The sequence below is a fragment of the Lytechinus variegatus genome, chromosome 3, assembly GCF_018143015.1.
Source record: "Lytechinus variegatus isolate NC3 chromosome 3, Lvar_3.0, whole genome shotgun sequence".
Classification (NCBI taxonomy): Eukaryota; Metazoa; Echinodermata; class Echinoidea; order Temnopleuroida; family Toxopneustidae; genus Lytechinus; species Lytechinus variegatus.
In genome coordinates, this window is record NC_054742.1 from 72,173,150 (window position 1) to 72,189,198 (window position 16,049).

Below are 16,049 nucleotides of genomic sequence, written 5' to 3' on the forward strand. Positions count from 1 at the left end.
ATGGTCACACCGGCCGAGCATTGTTGGAGCGATAAGGAAAGAGGGCCGAATTTTGCTCACAAAATTGGGGGAAAAATCTAAAACATAAATAAAAAAAAACAAAAAAAACAATCGAAATCAAAAATGGTGAGCAGTAGCGAGCGGTGATGAATTTTTTTCTCTCCGCTCCATGACCGCTCCAACAATGCTAGGGCAGTGTGACCATGCCTTTAAGTTTGAAGCTGAAGCCTTAACCCTATTTCAACCTGGCTATTTCAAACCAGATTTTTACATTAGATCTTGGTTGCTGATCGCGCAATCGCTGTGAAAATTTTCATGCACACAGAGCTGGATGTAAACTACAAGACTGTAGTAAAACTTTCAAAAAATTGATTTTTATGATAAATTGATTTAATCTATTTATTTGTGCAAGTAAGTGTATAAATTATATTTTTGCCTGTAAATAAATACGCACCATAATTTTTTTTTTGTAACAATTATATGTACAAAAAATTTGCTAAATCTGAATTCATTTCCTATGTATTTTGTAGGACTCTTTTGTGATCATGAACAGCATAAAATAAATCAATTTCAAACGGTAGGATTAAAAATAATCATATATTTATGATTTTTGGTTGAAGCGCAATTTGAATTGTTTTTGTACCCAAAATCAATTTTGGGGCATCTGTAGGGTTGACGTAAATGTATAGAAAATTGTGTCCGATTTTTGCATAATGGGCTCAAAGAATGTGCAAGACTCAAAAATAAAAAGTTGACAAGAAACACCGTCTCAAAATTTTGTGCAGCGGAGCAGTCGTGAACTTTGTTAACTAAAGGAATAAACAATTTTTCAGATATTGTGAAAACAAGATATGTGCACATACCGATTACACTGCGGTTGCATGGTCAACGTCCAAGATAAGCGCCCCCTCCCCCCTGTGTTAAACAATCTACGACAAGTAGATCCAGGGTAAAAAACCAGAGATAAAACTCAATAGGGAAAAACTCTGGAAAACCTTTGGATCAACTTTTGCAGAATTGTCAACACAATACAAACAGAAACTTTGTCAAGATAATGTGAGTTAACTCTACAAATATCTAAAATGCCTAGTTACCACATCATCATCATTCTACTTGCAAATTTTTTCCAACCTCAAGAAAAATTTTACTCAAAGAAACCATTCCTTACAAGTTAAAAATCGGGCAATATGTTTATGAAGCAATATATCATTAAGATACTCTGAGCCAGGGTTCTAGCTAGGACCAATTTAGTGCCAGGTAAAACAAGAATAGGCAAAGGAAGGGGAGATTTTACAACAAAAATAATTTTGCTCAAGATCGATTCCGAGTGTCTGCCAAAAGAATGCATGCAGTATTTGCATTGTGCTTGAAATGTGATCGAATTAGTACACATTCAGCAAATTTTAGTTCTCTTTTTCAGAAAATTTGTGCCGGGCGGCTCATCCAGTTTTAAGCTAAGAGCCGGGCGGTAATTTGCCTTGCCAAGCAGCACTGTCTAGCACGGCTAGAACCCTGCTCTGTGGTATCAGCAAAGAAAAGATAGCTTGGACCTGCCCTTAGAGCTACATAATCAAAAATATGGGTAAATGAGATGTGAATGCTTAGGCATATGCAATTCACAAATTTGATACTAAAAATGTTTTAGAATAGACTGAAATAAATGTTTGAACTGGTTCATCCAGAAATCTCCCATATATATATATAGAAAACCTGAATTTGACTTCTAGAAAACAAGCCCCGGTGATGGATTGCAAATATAAAGCAAATAATCTGATTGGGACCTGATGCATGCAAAATGATCTTCATTGGAATTAGCGACTGATTGCATTCATTCATGTTATGTTGCCCTTACATAAACAAAAACAGTGGGGTATTTAAAATGTAAGTAGCTTTGTTCAGGATTCAAAATCTATTATTCAGTTGGTAATTCAATTACAATTGCAATCCTTTAGATTAGTCATTATTTCCTCCGGAACTTTGGATTCCTTGTTCCGATAAATATTCTTAGTAAATATTTTTCAATTTTCAATTCCAACTTGTCCTATTCTGTAAGTAGGACAAAGTGGTCAGCTTACAATTCTTCACTAATGATAGTTAAAGTTGGTATTTCACTTTGTATCGTGAAATGCACAAATAGGATTTTTTTTTCAGGCCGTAAAATAGCAGATAATTCACATTTAAATTCAGGTTTTTTATCAATTCACCAAATGGGTAGATATTTTAGATGAGAGATTTTGATTATGGTTAACACCAGGCAGAAGTGTAGATAATGACTGGCGTCTCTTTTTTTTATCATATTTCACAAAAATACCATTAACTGTTCAAACCAGACATTTTGGTGTTAACCAGCAATTCTTAAACGTAGATGATGATCCAATTTTGGTGTCAAGTGCGTGTCTTTGGTAGAACATTTCTCGTTTATTTGTGGAAGATGGTTGTCACCAGATAGGGGTGTTTCCATGTCGTACACTGAGTGACATCACTGCAAGTGTAAAGTGAAAGAACAAAATATCATTCTAACAAACCTTTTCCTTTCAAAACATGCATCGCACTGTGGCACGTGTTGTATTTGGATATACTTTGAATGAAGTAATCTATGAACATGCCAAGTGATATATTTACATGTTTTCACAATAAGTATTCACAATTAACAATAAAAGCAAGAATGCATTTTAGAAATAGGTCTCTTAATTCACACAAAGCTTTATGAATGATCACACACTTGATGTGAACACTTAACTGCATATAATGATCAATGTTTTCTAGTGTAAAACAGCCCTACAATCAAGCAACAATCTTTGTGTTACAGGTCCTCATTAGAAAAGTAGGAAAAGCCTACAGAAATATACTCACTGTGGCCAAAAATAAATGACAGGGAAGGAATTTTTACTTTTGGCAAAAACAGTTCATACCAACATGAGAGCAATATGAAATATATGACATATATTTGAAGTTATCAAACTTATAATACATATTGATGTGCTCCTCTATAGACACTGCAAGCAGACCATTGACTTGATTTCAACTATGTAGTGAGTGGAGAAAAAAAAATATTCAACAAAGGAGTCACAGGTGAAAAATAATGAGCTACAAATCTTTATTCATAAAGGATATCTCAATCAATTATGTATTTTGTAACATGAACATACATGTGGGACATGTAACAAGTTCCAATTTTCTCTAACAATTAAAATAGTTAAAATCACCTGTTTTGTGAGTTGTTCTTTGCAAACACTGCAGAGGATGTAGAATTCCTGAGCCAGTATGATGTTCCTGAAAACCAAAGCTGGCCAGTTCAAGCCTCACAATGATCTGTCTATCAGGTACCCACCATGGCTCCTGGTCACGTCTCAATCGCCTATGGACTAGAACAGGATGATGCAAAGTCTTTATGCAGAAATGAGACTGCTGTCGAGATGGAGTTCTGGCAACATGGGGAAGATCAGACAATGCAAAACCGTTTGGTCTGCCCCTCCTACCAGAGACATACACTGCCAAAGATCTGGAGTCATTTAACCTCAAAGCCAGATCTTGTACCCTCCACTGGATAGGACTTGTGTAGTGACCAAAGAAGTAGAAGATGGCTTCTGATCTGGATAGGATCTTCAAGTTCCAAGATAGCTACTGCAACCAGAATATCCCCAATTCTGCAAATTTAGAAATGAGATAAATACATTTTTCTTTAAACCTTACAATGTGTTTAGACACTGCTCAAGGAGTTAAGACATATCATTTGGAAAATTTTCAGAATTTTCAATTTTTCACATCAGCAGTTCAAGCAACATTTAAATAACTTTGAATATCATCTTGAAAAGCAAAGTAATCATCAAGAAAAGCTTTATAAAAGCATATGCTTAGAATCAAAACAACCAAGTTGTGAAGTTGTGATGACTTTCCCGAGCAGCAAGAATGTAAATTTCAATCATACATAATGTACTCATCAACCATACATTATGAAATGTTACATCACAATAAGTGTGATTTTGATATTACTAGACAATAGTAAAACACACACACTTATCGTGTTTTATAAGTCATATAGTAAATATCACACTGAATTGGGAGGCAGCTCAGTCAGTTAGAGAATCTGTTTCAGATAAGATTGTGTGATCTCAACTTGAGTGGGTTGGAGTCCCACTCATGCTGAAACAAAGAAACTGATGCTATTGTAGAGCATTATTTCCATAGATCAGAGAACTTTCATGTACAGGTTAGATTCATTTCAGTATACTATAGGTCAGAGAACTTTCTATAAACAAGTTGGAATGTGAGATGCAATTCAATACATCTGCTCAGTGTTTGTAAATATCACTTCTTTGTTCAGCCAGACATGGAGTTGACCTGGATTATGTGCTTCAGTTCAATGATTCTCTTTATGTTCGGTTACACACACATTGATACACTATACACACCTCTTGCTGATTGGCTATTGATTTCTTTTATGTTGCATGCATTACTTCCTGATTGGTTATCTGATCTATCCTATGTTTCATGTATTATACATGTAGATAGAGTGTGTCCACCCAGAGGACACACTACCTTTTGATTGGTTGATGTTTATGTTAATTGGATGACTATAGTTTTGGAAAGAAGGCAGAAATAAAGTGAGCCATGTGCTCTCGGAGGTCAGACCCTAGCCTTGAATAGAGAAACACCTCTGTGTAATTTATATAGTTAACACCTGTGTAGTGAACCCTAACTCTAACTCCAGTAGCCACCCTATACTATACACTGTGTGCCTCCCTGCTGCATTCAGTGCAGGGGTCAATGCAGTTGGAAAACACTCAGACCATCCGAAAGGTCCCATGTAGAGGAATTTCCCCACCCCTTCGCACATTAGAAAACTGACACAATATTCTTCAAAGAGTTAGGTGTTCCCCCATGAGTGCACCTGCCAGTCCCCGGCAAAAAATCTTCAGGTCAAGTCGATCTTCAATGACAATTGCCACAATGGTAATCAATACTATGATTGTGGGTCCTAACTGAAAGACTAGCACAGACTCAATGCTAGCATAACATTTGCCAAATTAAAATGTTCTTCTATGTGCTTACCATGGTGAGGAAGAGACCATGCTCTTGGATTCAAGCCTACCACATCTCCATCCTTGAAGACAAGCTCCTTCTTTCCCTCTTTCTTGGCAGTAAGTACAATGGCAATCTGCTGTGTAGCTACAGACAGCACAGAAAGCTCAATACCATTGAATTTATCAAAATATCCCCAGATGTTAGAATGAGCAAGTCCTATGTTGGAGAAAGAGTACAAGTAAAGCATATGAAGGACAGTGATTTTCCGTTTAAAAAAAATTGCCTTTTACGATTCAAAAAATCTTTAATTCCGTTTCAGCATGTCAGAAAACGGAATTCCATTTCCCAATAGACTTTGTGTACATGAATATTGACACATTCCGTTTACCCATTCAGTAGCAATATCGCATTGCTCGCGCTGGTCAAAATTTGTATCTACCACTGTACCAACAATGCAGTAGAATCCGCTTTAATCGGATCTATGCGGGTACACAAATAATTTTGTCAAATACATTTAACATGAAAATATCCTTACCTTTCACATTATAGCATTATTTTACATTATTTTTTGAATGAAATTTTATTGATAATTTGGGATTTTTTGGACATAGTTTTGAAAAGTCAACGACTTCAGTCTATCCGCCATTTTGGATTTCAAGGCTGGAATATTGTACTGTTACATCTTCAAACGTAGAGGGCAGCAACACATGACCGTGTTGTTTAATCAAACGATGTCTGCATGTAAATGTTTTTGATACGGCCGACCCCGGCGCCAGCCAAGGCCAGGTGCATGCGAGAGGTACGATCGAGTGTGATGGAGTGAAGATCAGTCATGATGTGTGGATTGTCATGTTTTGTGAGGTTTTGTGGCCATTTAATATTCATATTTTGTTGAGATTTTGGAGTAATTTCTGTGCTGCTTTTGTTTCTGAGGAAAAATATGTTTTCCGTGATTTTCCGTTTGAAATTCCACTTTCCGTTTCAAAAGACCAATTCTGTGAATTCCGTTTTTTTTGCGATTGTGGAAAATCACTGTACCTACATATTATTCATCCTTGACCCTTTTTCTCTTCTAAAAACACTATTCACAATAGAATACACAAATCATTTTTTTTCTTCAAATCCATAAATGCAAATCATTTGAATTTACGAATCAGCTCCAAGAAAAAATGTTAACATGTCAAACACTACACAGTGTATCATAAAAAAGAAGATCTTGGCAACAGATAATTGGAAGGTTATTCACAAGAGAAAAAAGTAGATTTTAAAAAGTAATTAACTGCTACTATGCAAACCATAACTCACTGTTCATGAGTGATAGGAAACTTGTGTTTTATTTAATGTAAAATCATGTAAAAAAAAAAACATGCAGAAATATCGCTTTTGCTATACCTTTGTAAATCCTTTCCAGACCTTCATCGTCCATCTTATCAGAGTAGTCGGAGACCACCACCTAGAGGTTTATCCATATTCTTGTTGGTTGCCGTTGTTTTTCCCTTCCATGCATGACCGGCAGGTGCTCCATCCATGCTCATACCCAACCCCTGGGCTAGTGTGATGTAACGTCTCTATCAAAGTAATGTGTTAATGAATTAATATTTTTGTAACTTAAATTTTTAAAATAGGAATAATACACAAAACAAATGAACAATGCATATTCAAGACATAGATCTGCAAATAGTCAGATTAGGTTGTCAAAGCATGAACGCCTGTAACACCGCACTTTCACACCGCACTTTCACGCATTGCATGCATGCAAAACGCATAAGGGCATTGTGTAAGGGCATTTTTGCACTGTGTGGTGAGCAAAAATGTTTTACTAAGGGTGTTCTCGCACCAACACAATGATTAATGAATACATGAAGATGTTACTGTCTTAAATCCTGAAATGAAGAAGATGTTACTAAAACACATCATCCGTGATATCTATGATTTGGTTTGGTTATTTTCTGAAATACAATAAACTTTGATGAAATGAGATTTGACTTCTCATATTAGGCAGGGCTCGACACTAGCGGCGGTCCGACGGTCCCAGACCGGTAAAAATCGCTGTCGGGCCAGTAGATTTTCAGAAATTGGAAGATTTACTGGTCCGACATGACCAGTAAAAAATATCATTGTCGGGCCAGTAATTTTTCCAAAAATAGCAAGATTTAAGGGTCCGACATGACCAGTAATAAAAACCATTGTTGGGCCAATAACTTTTCCAGAAATGGTCAAATTCACAGCAAACCATTTCCCCCCCACCCCCCCCCGTTAATTTCTGCAATTCACACACAGAATACACACAGAATGAATCGCACGTGTTACTAGAGTACTATACAGCATGCAACAGTACAGTGTACATGTAGTCTGCCACACAAACCACATGGTAAATTCTCCACTGGCCGCACGAACGAAGCCTGGCTAAACTCTGGCAGAAATCTCTCACATAACTGTCAAAATCCAAGGTTCATACTCATGAAAGGCTCTTATAATGTCCATATTTCCTAAAAATTGGAGCAACTCTGTCATTTGTAAGCAGTAAAAGGAGAAATTTTCACTTCTGTTTTGGTTCAAACAGATCGGGTTTCGGGTGATATCGTCTGAATACATAATAGCCCCACATATGCATTTATGTGTGTGTTGATACACTAATGGTATCTGCGACTTTCTTTCGTAGCTATTTTAAATGAGAAAAGAAACTGATAAATTATAATAGTTTTAGCTTTCTTCCTATCTTTCTTTCCTTCTTAATCTTTCTTTGTTTCTTCCCTCGATTTTTTTGTTACTGTCTTTCGTTTTTAATTTCCCTTGTTTTCTTTAATTCATTTTTTCTTTCTATCCTTTTATAAAATATTTTCTCTATTTCCTTTTTCTCTCTTTCTTTCTGATATTTTCTTTCTTTAGTTTTTGAGTCCATCCATCCTTTATTCTTCTCTTCTTCCTTTCTTTCCTTCCTTCTTTTTACCCCTTCCTTCTTTTTACCCCTTCATTCTTTGTTACTTTCTTTGTTTCTCCATCCATCATTTATTTACCCTTTCTTTTTTATTTCTTTTCTCAGCCCTTTCTTTCTTACATTCGTTCCTTCCTTTCTTCTATCTGTCTTGTTCTTTCCTTTTTCCCTTTATTAATTATATCATTTTACCTTTCCTTTCTTTTTTTTTGACTGCTTGCTTCATTTCTCTCCTTTATTCTTTCATTCCTTCCTTTCTTTGTCTCTCGGTCTTTCTTTTTTTATTCCTTTCATCTATTCTTTTACCTTTTCTTTTTTTTATAATTGCTTGCTTCTTTCCTTCCCTTCCTTCATTTATTTCTTTCCTTCTATCATTTTACCTTTCCTTCATTTCTTCCTTAATTCCTTCCTTCTTTCAATCCTTCCTTCTTTCTTTCTTTTGTCTGTCTTTCCATCTCTCCTTTTACCCTTTCTTTTTTATTGCTTCTTCTTTCTTTCCTTTACTACTTTCTGGATTTGTTCTTTCTTTCTGTATTGCTTGCTTCATTTCCTTAATTTCTTTTTTTCTTTTCTTTCTTTCTTATATTTGTTCCTTCTTTATTCCTTCCTTTCCTTCTTTAGTTCTTACTTTTTTTTCTTCCTTCACATCTATCCTTTCTTTACTTTTTTCTTCCTTCCTTTCTTTTATTCTTTCTTTCTTTTCCTTCCTTCCTTCCTTCCTTTCTTTGTTTCTGTCTTTATTCGTTTCTGTCTTGCTTTCTTTTTGTCCTTCATTTTCCTTCATTTTTTTTTTTTTGGGGGTAACGAAAGGCTAAAAAATAAACTTGCGCCTTTTCTTAATGTTTTCTTTATTTTTGGGGACCAGTAGATTTTAGGTTCGGACCAGTAAAAATTTGAAAAACTGGGTATCTACTGGTCCGACATGAATAGGTTGGACCAGTAGAAAAAATGGTTGGTGTGGAGCCCTGTATTAGGTAAAGAAGAAAAATAAAGAATAACATGAATTAATATGTTCATTTTGTTGAGACAATAAACTTTGATCAAATGAGAATTGACTATAGACATATTGGCAAATGAAATATAGAATGAATGGGTTTCACATTTTCCATGAAGCATACTCCACATCCTTTAAATTTTTTCCCCCAAAACACAGCCTTTTTATAGATACCAGATTTCATTATCATCAGCATCACTATCAACATCATCACCCTCATTATCATCCATTTCATTGTTGTCATTATCATCATAACAGCTATAATAATAATGATGGTGATTATGACTGATGATGAGGTGTTTGTAATACTTATGATAATAAAGAAAATAACAGGCATTGGAATATATATATATATATTTATATTCAGAAACAATTTTTTCTAATATGCAAAACAATTACCATAATTGTATGAAAAACTTACCCGACAAGGTTTTTTGCAATGTCTCCACCAACAAGTACATCCTCAAGGTAGACCCATGATAGGCCAGTATTCTGAGCTCTGATTTAAAACTAAAACCATTATCTAAGTTTCGGCTTGAATTATAGGAAGCTAAATTGTCAAGACTTTGTTTACACTGTAAGGCTTCTTTTCAGTTTACTGGGATTTTTTTGGTGTTTTGATGGTGACAAAACATATCATTTTAAAATATCTTTTAATGATTTAAATGCCAAATATAATGATAAACTGATCTAACTATAGAGATTGATGCCACATTTGGCTTCCCAAAATCAAACTACAACTTTATAATTTCAAAATATTTTTTAATGATTTGAATGCCAAATTTGATGATAAATTAATCATCTACTGCCTCATTTGGCTTCCTATAATTAAACCGCAACTTTCGACTATGGTTAAACCCGGGTTCAGAACATGGGCCATCTATAGGCTTTGGGTAGTCATCCAGTTCTCAACGATGTCAGATGAGTTGGAAAGCTTCTCGACTCAGTTCCGGTTGTCCTTCTTGAGTGGAGCATTGTATCTGTTGGGTCAAAATTAATTGGATTTGGAATGAATCTGAAAATCTTCATTGGATGTTGGCATCATCATCATTAGCAGCATTAGAAGTCTATTTTCTCCACTTTGTGGACTAGGTTGGACAGTTCATTTCTTCGATGGCTCTGTTCCATAATGTCCAGTCAGTTGGGTCAATGTGGGGTTATATTTGACACCTTTCTGTCTTCTTTGATAGTTTCCACATGCCTTGCAATGTCTCCCATGAAACAGCCATATCATTTTGAAATTAAATATTGACATGCAATGTAAATCAAAATTAGGAGCTTCAAAAATAAAGCTTCACTTAAAGGGGAAGTTCACCCTGACAAAAAGTTCATTGTAAAAATAGCAGAAAAAATAATTAAAAATATTGCCGAAGGTTTGAGAAAAATTCATCAAATAATTAAAAAGTTATTAGAATTTCAATTATTTGATATGTGACATCATATGCGAGCAGCATTCCTACATAGCGAATGGTAAAAAATCAATGAAATGTCATTTTCTCAGAAAATTGAAAATGGTTTTCACTGTAACTTTTGTATATCAATAGACAAATCTTTTCACACCCATCATGAAAAGAAAATAAAATTAGTCATCAGGAGCCATACAAAATTTGAATTTCATACATTTTATATTACATAACACATGGGGCAGCTGCTCGTTTATGACGTCACAAATCCAGAATTTTAAACTCTAATAACTTTCTTACTCTGACGGATTTTCCTCAAACCTTCACCAATAATTTTACTATTTTTTCTGCTATTTTTACAACAAAGTTTTCTTCAGGGTGAACTTCCCCTTTAAGTTGCTGTAATTGAAAACACAACCTTTCCAGTCCAAATTTTATGTAATTAAAATTCCTTACAATTCCCAACAGTGCATTTTATAAAAATGAAGCATAAATGTTCTTACAATAATAGAGGCTTCTGAGCAGGAAATTGCAAAAGAGGGTCATCATTAAAGACTACATCCAAAGTGTGTTCAGTTTTCATATTTCAAGTAAACTAATAGCAAAGGTCCAAACTATAAACATCAAAATTCCCCTTGATGACTGAAAAGTTACGATAGGAAAATGAAAATGAAATCCTTTCTCCTGATGATTATCAAGACAGATGGACAAAAAAAATCTGATTAAATTGTGAATAGGAATGATTGTACCTATTGCTGAAAAGTGAACCAAAGTGGATGAAAAATCAGATAAAATGGGAGAGATAATGTATGGGTGGGCCTACCCCCCACATTTAATTTTCTAAGTTTTACCTAGTTTTTGTCTGATTTGTACAGAAATTGAGAAGATCAGACTCCCATGTTTGGATTGACGACTCAGATTCTGTATCGGTGACCAACGAATGTGACGATTTCAAATTTGCATACTTGCACCCTTCTTTCAGGACTGACCATCCCCCATACACTAACTTTACGGCAGATTTTTTTCACGCTGTGAAATATTTTGACTATTCCAAATTAGTGCTATGATGTCACCATGCTAAATGATTGTCTCACTACTTCAACTGCTAGCTCCAGCACACGATTCGATACAAAGAGTTAAATGATGACGGATATTTGTTCTAAAGCAATTTCTTAAATCAGTTTTCTTAGTATGAACTGTTTTGCAGGGGGTTCAGGTCTGGTCAATGCAATTTTTAAATAGCAATTTTGATTAATTCTACAGCATTTTTACCTTTTAACCCCCTTTTTCTCTTGTAAAATTAATTCTAATCGTTCCCATGGACACTGCGTCTACTCTTCCACGCTTTGCGTTTGTGATATGCAATAATCTTAATAATCTTAATGCCCGCAGGGTGGTCGATTTCAAAAGAGGTGGTCTAGATTATATAGCTGAGGAGTGAACCCAGGATCATTAAAGAGAAATTCCAGTAGTTGCAGTAAACACTGATTTCATGAGAAAGTCTGTAAAACAAGGCTTAATTGTCAGTATATCGAGGATCTAGATATGGTACAGTTACATAAACTGAACTTTGTGAAATCTTGAAATCTACACTGAAAATGTTCACACAGAAGATCACCAACACAGATAAGTGCATGTGGGACATTGTATAATTATTGCTTTGAATGTCGGGCACGACGCTTTACCCGAATCCTGTGCTTATTTGCTGATTTCTCAGCAATTACACAATTTCTTCCAGAATCCTTTGGCACATATGTTTTATTTATACAAACAGACACTTTGGTGTTAATTTCATTGGATTCTGTATTAACTCATTTTGATATCGTTACCAAAACTGGCATTTACCTTAAACTGTCTTCCCTGTTATTCATTCAATATCACTCAACTGCCTATTATTCAGTCTTTGGAAATTGGATAATTATTACATACATACCATTGATATCTATATGTATATTGATCTATCTGCTACAATCACTGAAGTCTTGGTTACTTTCATCAGTAGCTCTCCTCTATCCTTTACGTTGGCACAGGAAATGGCTTGGGTGTTCAAGTCTGAGGTTCCAGTCACTGACTAGCTAGTGTTGTGTAACCTCAATACCCTTCTATCTGACTGCTGAGATGTACATATCCTGCATGATGAAAAAAAAAAAAACAAGTGCATCAAACATGGATTGATAGGTAATAAGGTTTTAGATTCACAAAACTAAATGGCCCGTATTCTGAACTTTGGGTTGAATTAAACCCTGGTTTAAAGTTGTGGTTTAATATACACATATTGGCAAATAAATATAGAATTAATAGGTTTCACATCAATAGCCAATAGGGTCATAAGTCACTAACAGTACACATCCAATTAATTATCTCATATGACACTCAAATTGTTCATAATTATCAAGGAATAATCACTGAAGTGATAATTCTTCCTTATGAAAGCAAAAGGAAACAAAATAGCAAACATAAGAAATGTACAACATAGACAGAAATTTTATATTTTTGGCTTCCCATATTTTTAGCACAGAGTTAGTCCATGGTCTACGTTAAAATTGACTTCATAATACATGCAAATATGTTTTCTGTACTCAAGTTTAAATTGAACCTTGGTCTAATAAGTCTGGGCTAACAACACAGGAAGCTAAGTTCCAAATATTTGTATACATAAGTTAACTGGGATCTATTCCTTGTTTTAATGGTGGAGAAAAACTATATCATTTTATAATAGGTTGCAATGCTTTGAGTGCCATGTGATGATAGGTTTGGAGCTTTGCATCAAATTTGGCTATCCATATACAGTAAACCCCATCTTTATACCATGGTTGCAGTTAAACAAGAATAGATCAGAATGATTGCTGTCCTGCTCAAGTATTTCATAAATGTAGTTAAAATTCTCAAGTTTACTTCATCTTATCAATGAGGTAAATTATGCAATCATAGAACAATATGCACCGGTTACCTTCTCTTCGTTGAATATTTTCCCAAGTGAAAAAAAAGTGTTATTTAAATCTTTAAGTCAGACTTTGCTTTAATAATTGAAACAAATTTCTATGGTCCCAAGGGGATTTGACTTAATAGCCAGACTCACTTGAATTCTTTTCAAATCTACCAGTTTGTAGATTAACAATAAGATTACAGAGTATATCTGTTGATGTTCACTGACTCTATTTATATGCCAATTTATACATGAAATTAGAATTGGAATTGACTGTGAATGTATTGAAATAAAGCCCTATTTGGGCTTTCTTTGTATAAAGACTCTTAATGAAATGTACAAAATAAATAGTATCAATATGCTTTATGTATTTTATTGATTTTGAAATTCTTATGTATTTCTTTTTTAAAACTGTTTTGATTTTTTCCTCAACAGAACTTGTTTATCATAAATAACATCATATTCGCTGAAAATAATCAGTAAGACTCACTTAGAGTAAAAAAAGCAATACAGATTTCAGCTTTAAGCAAAACAAAAGGTAAAAATTAACTTTAGGCCGGGGCGGCAAAACACTCTCACCCCCCCCCCCCCTTTCCTGGATACGCTAACCACTCAATCCAATTATTCCTAGATCCATGATGCTCCTTGGAATTGAAAACAAGCAGTGAATAGCGATAATAATTGAAGACTGTGCAAATAGCGCCATCTATATCTCTTTGGGTGGATACTAGTGATGGCTGGTGCTAGTTGTAGAAATGACCTGCGCATAATTCGATCTCTGGCGCGTATGCGTATCGGCGAAAAAATGTTCAAGCGAGCTCTGGTATCAAACTAAGCCCAGTAATTTGAGTAATACTTCCTCTTCAAAGTTCAAAGTATGAATAGGATAGTGTCAGTGAGAAAGGTAAATTCAATTTTCTTGATTATTCGAGCAAGTTTCCAAAATTGGGTGGATACTAGGGCATTATCGTGAAAATGGGAACCAGTTCCTAATTTCCACAGGACACTTTTTCACGACAAGACATGACCTACCTACCTTTTCGAGCTTGCTCACTGCTTCACCGCAGCTGGCGCGCTGATTCTAGATAAATCTAATCCTTCAAAGAGCTTAGATCAGAAAGATTGATTGGCGTCGCTGTCTTTTCTCTACTCGCTAAAATGGGAACCAGCGTGGAAAACTCCCCATAGAGTTGTACACACTGGTTCCCATTTTAGCGAGTAAACTAGTTTACTCTACTCGCTGAAATGGGAACCAGCGCGTACAACTCTATGGAAAAATCCCCATAGATTTGTACACGCTGGTTCCCATTTCAGCGAGTAGAGTAAACTAGTTTAATCTACTCGCCAAAATGGGAACCAGCGTGGAAAATTCTCAATAGAGTTGTACATGCTGGTTCCCATTTCAGCGAGTAGATAAAGACAGATTACTAGTGATATTTATTTCGTTAGTGATGATTCTCTGACGAAATAAATTTGATTAATACATAAACTGTCTTTATCTACTCGTGAAAATGGGAACCAGCATTTATAATTCAGGAGAATTTTCCTAGTTGGTTCCCATTTTGAAGAGTAGATATAAAGAGAGATTGCCAATGAGATTTATTTCGTCAGTGATGATTCTGACGAAATAAATCTGACTAATAAATTGTCTTTATCTAGGCCTACTCGTGAAAATGGGAACCAGCATGTACAATTCATAAGAATTTTCCACGCTGGTTGCCATTTCAGTGAGTAGATTAAACTACTTTACTCGCTAAAATGGGAACCAGTGCGTACAACTCTATGGAAAATTCCCCATAGAGTTGTACACGCTGGTTCCCATTTCAGCGAGTAGAGTTAACTAGTTTAATCTACTCGCCAAAATGGGAACCAGCGTGGACAATTCTCAATAGAGTTGTACACGCTGGTTCCCATTTCAGCGAGTAGATAAAGACAGATTACTAGTGGTATTTATTTCGTTAGTGATGATTCTCTGACGAAATAAATTTGATTAATAAATAAACTGTCTTTATCTACTCGTGAAAATGGGAACCAGCATTTATAATTCAGGAGAATTTTCTTAGATGGTTCCCATTTTCACGAGTAGATAATACAGTTTATTAAAGTGATTCATCCCCATATACATCTTGTTTGTGATTTAGTGAATCGACGTAAACAAAGCCTCTCGCATCAATTCTTTTCAAAATCGCCGAAGCGAAGTTTCTTTACATATCGTGGTGAAAAGAGGTACGAGTTCAATTTGGCTACCAGTTCCCAAAAGCACGGAATGGCCGATACTAGTTACTAGTAGTGCCCTTACCTAAATGTCAAGGATTTAAAAAGACATCATCATCATCAGACATCATCATAATAACCTTGTTCATTGAATGAGTGCATCATTCATCATGGAGTCCTCAAAAAGTAGGCGGGGCACACAATGCATTCTTCAAATTCAAGAATCAGGCGACTATTATGAGATCCTCATCTTTCTATAACATACATTGTCTACTCATATGCAATTTGAAAGTACAAAATTCATTCATTCTAATAAATCGGGTACACTAACCTTAAATCATCCTCGTATAGGGGCCTAGGCTAGAAGGCTAGAACTAGAAGAAATCAACTTTGGCTTTTGCACGGTCACGTAAATAATACACAAGTCACATTACTTTGAATATGGCGCCAGTATGGTATCTTCAATCGGTCTTTTATTTGAGTAAATTGTTTTCTTTACTAGTTCGGCAATGAGACTTGCTCATTTTGATAGAGATAGGAATTAGGAAAGAC

General features: G+C 35.2%; 1 pseudogene; it reads right to left on the minus strand.

Moving 5' to 3' along the window:
• Window positions 1-1,042: 1,042 nt before the first annotated feature.
• Window positions 1,043-9,455, minus strand: LOC121411873 (annotated as a pseudogene).
• Between the last annotated feature and the right edge of the window lie 6,594 nt (window positions 9,456-16,049).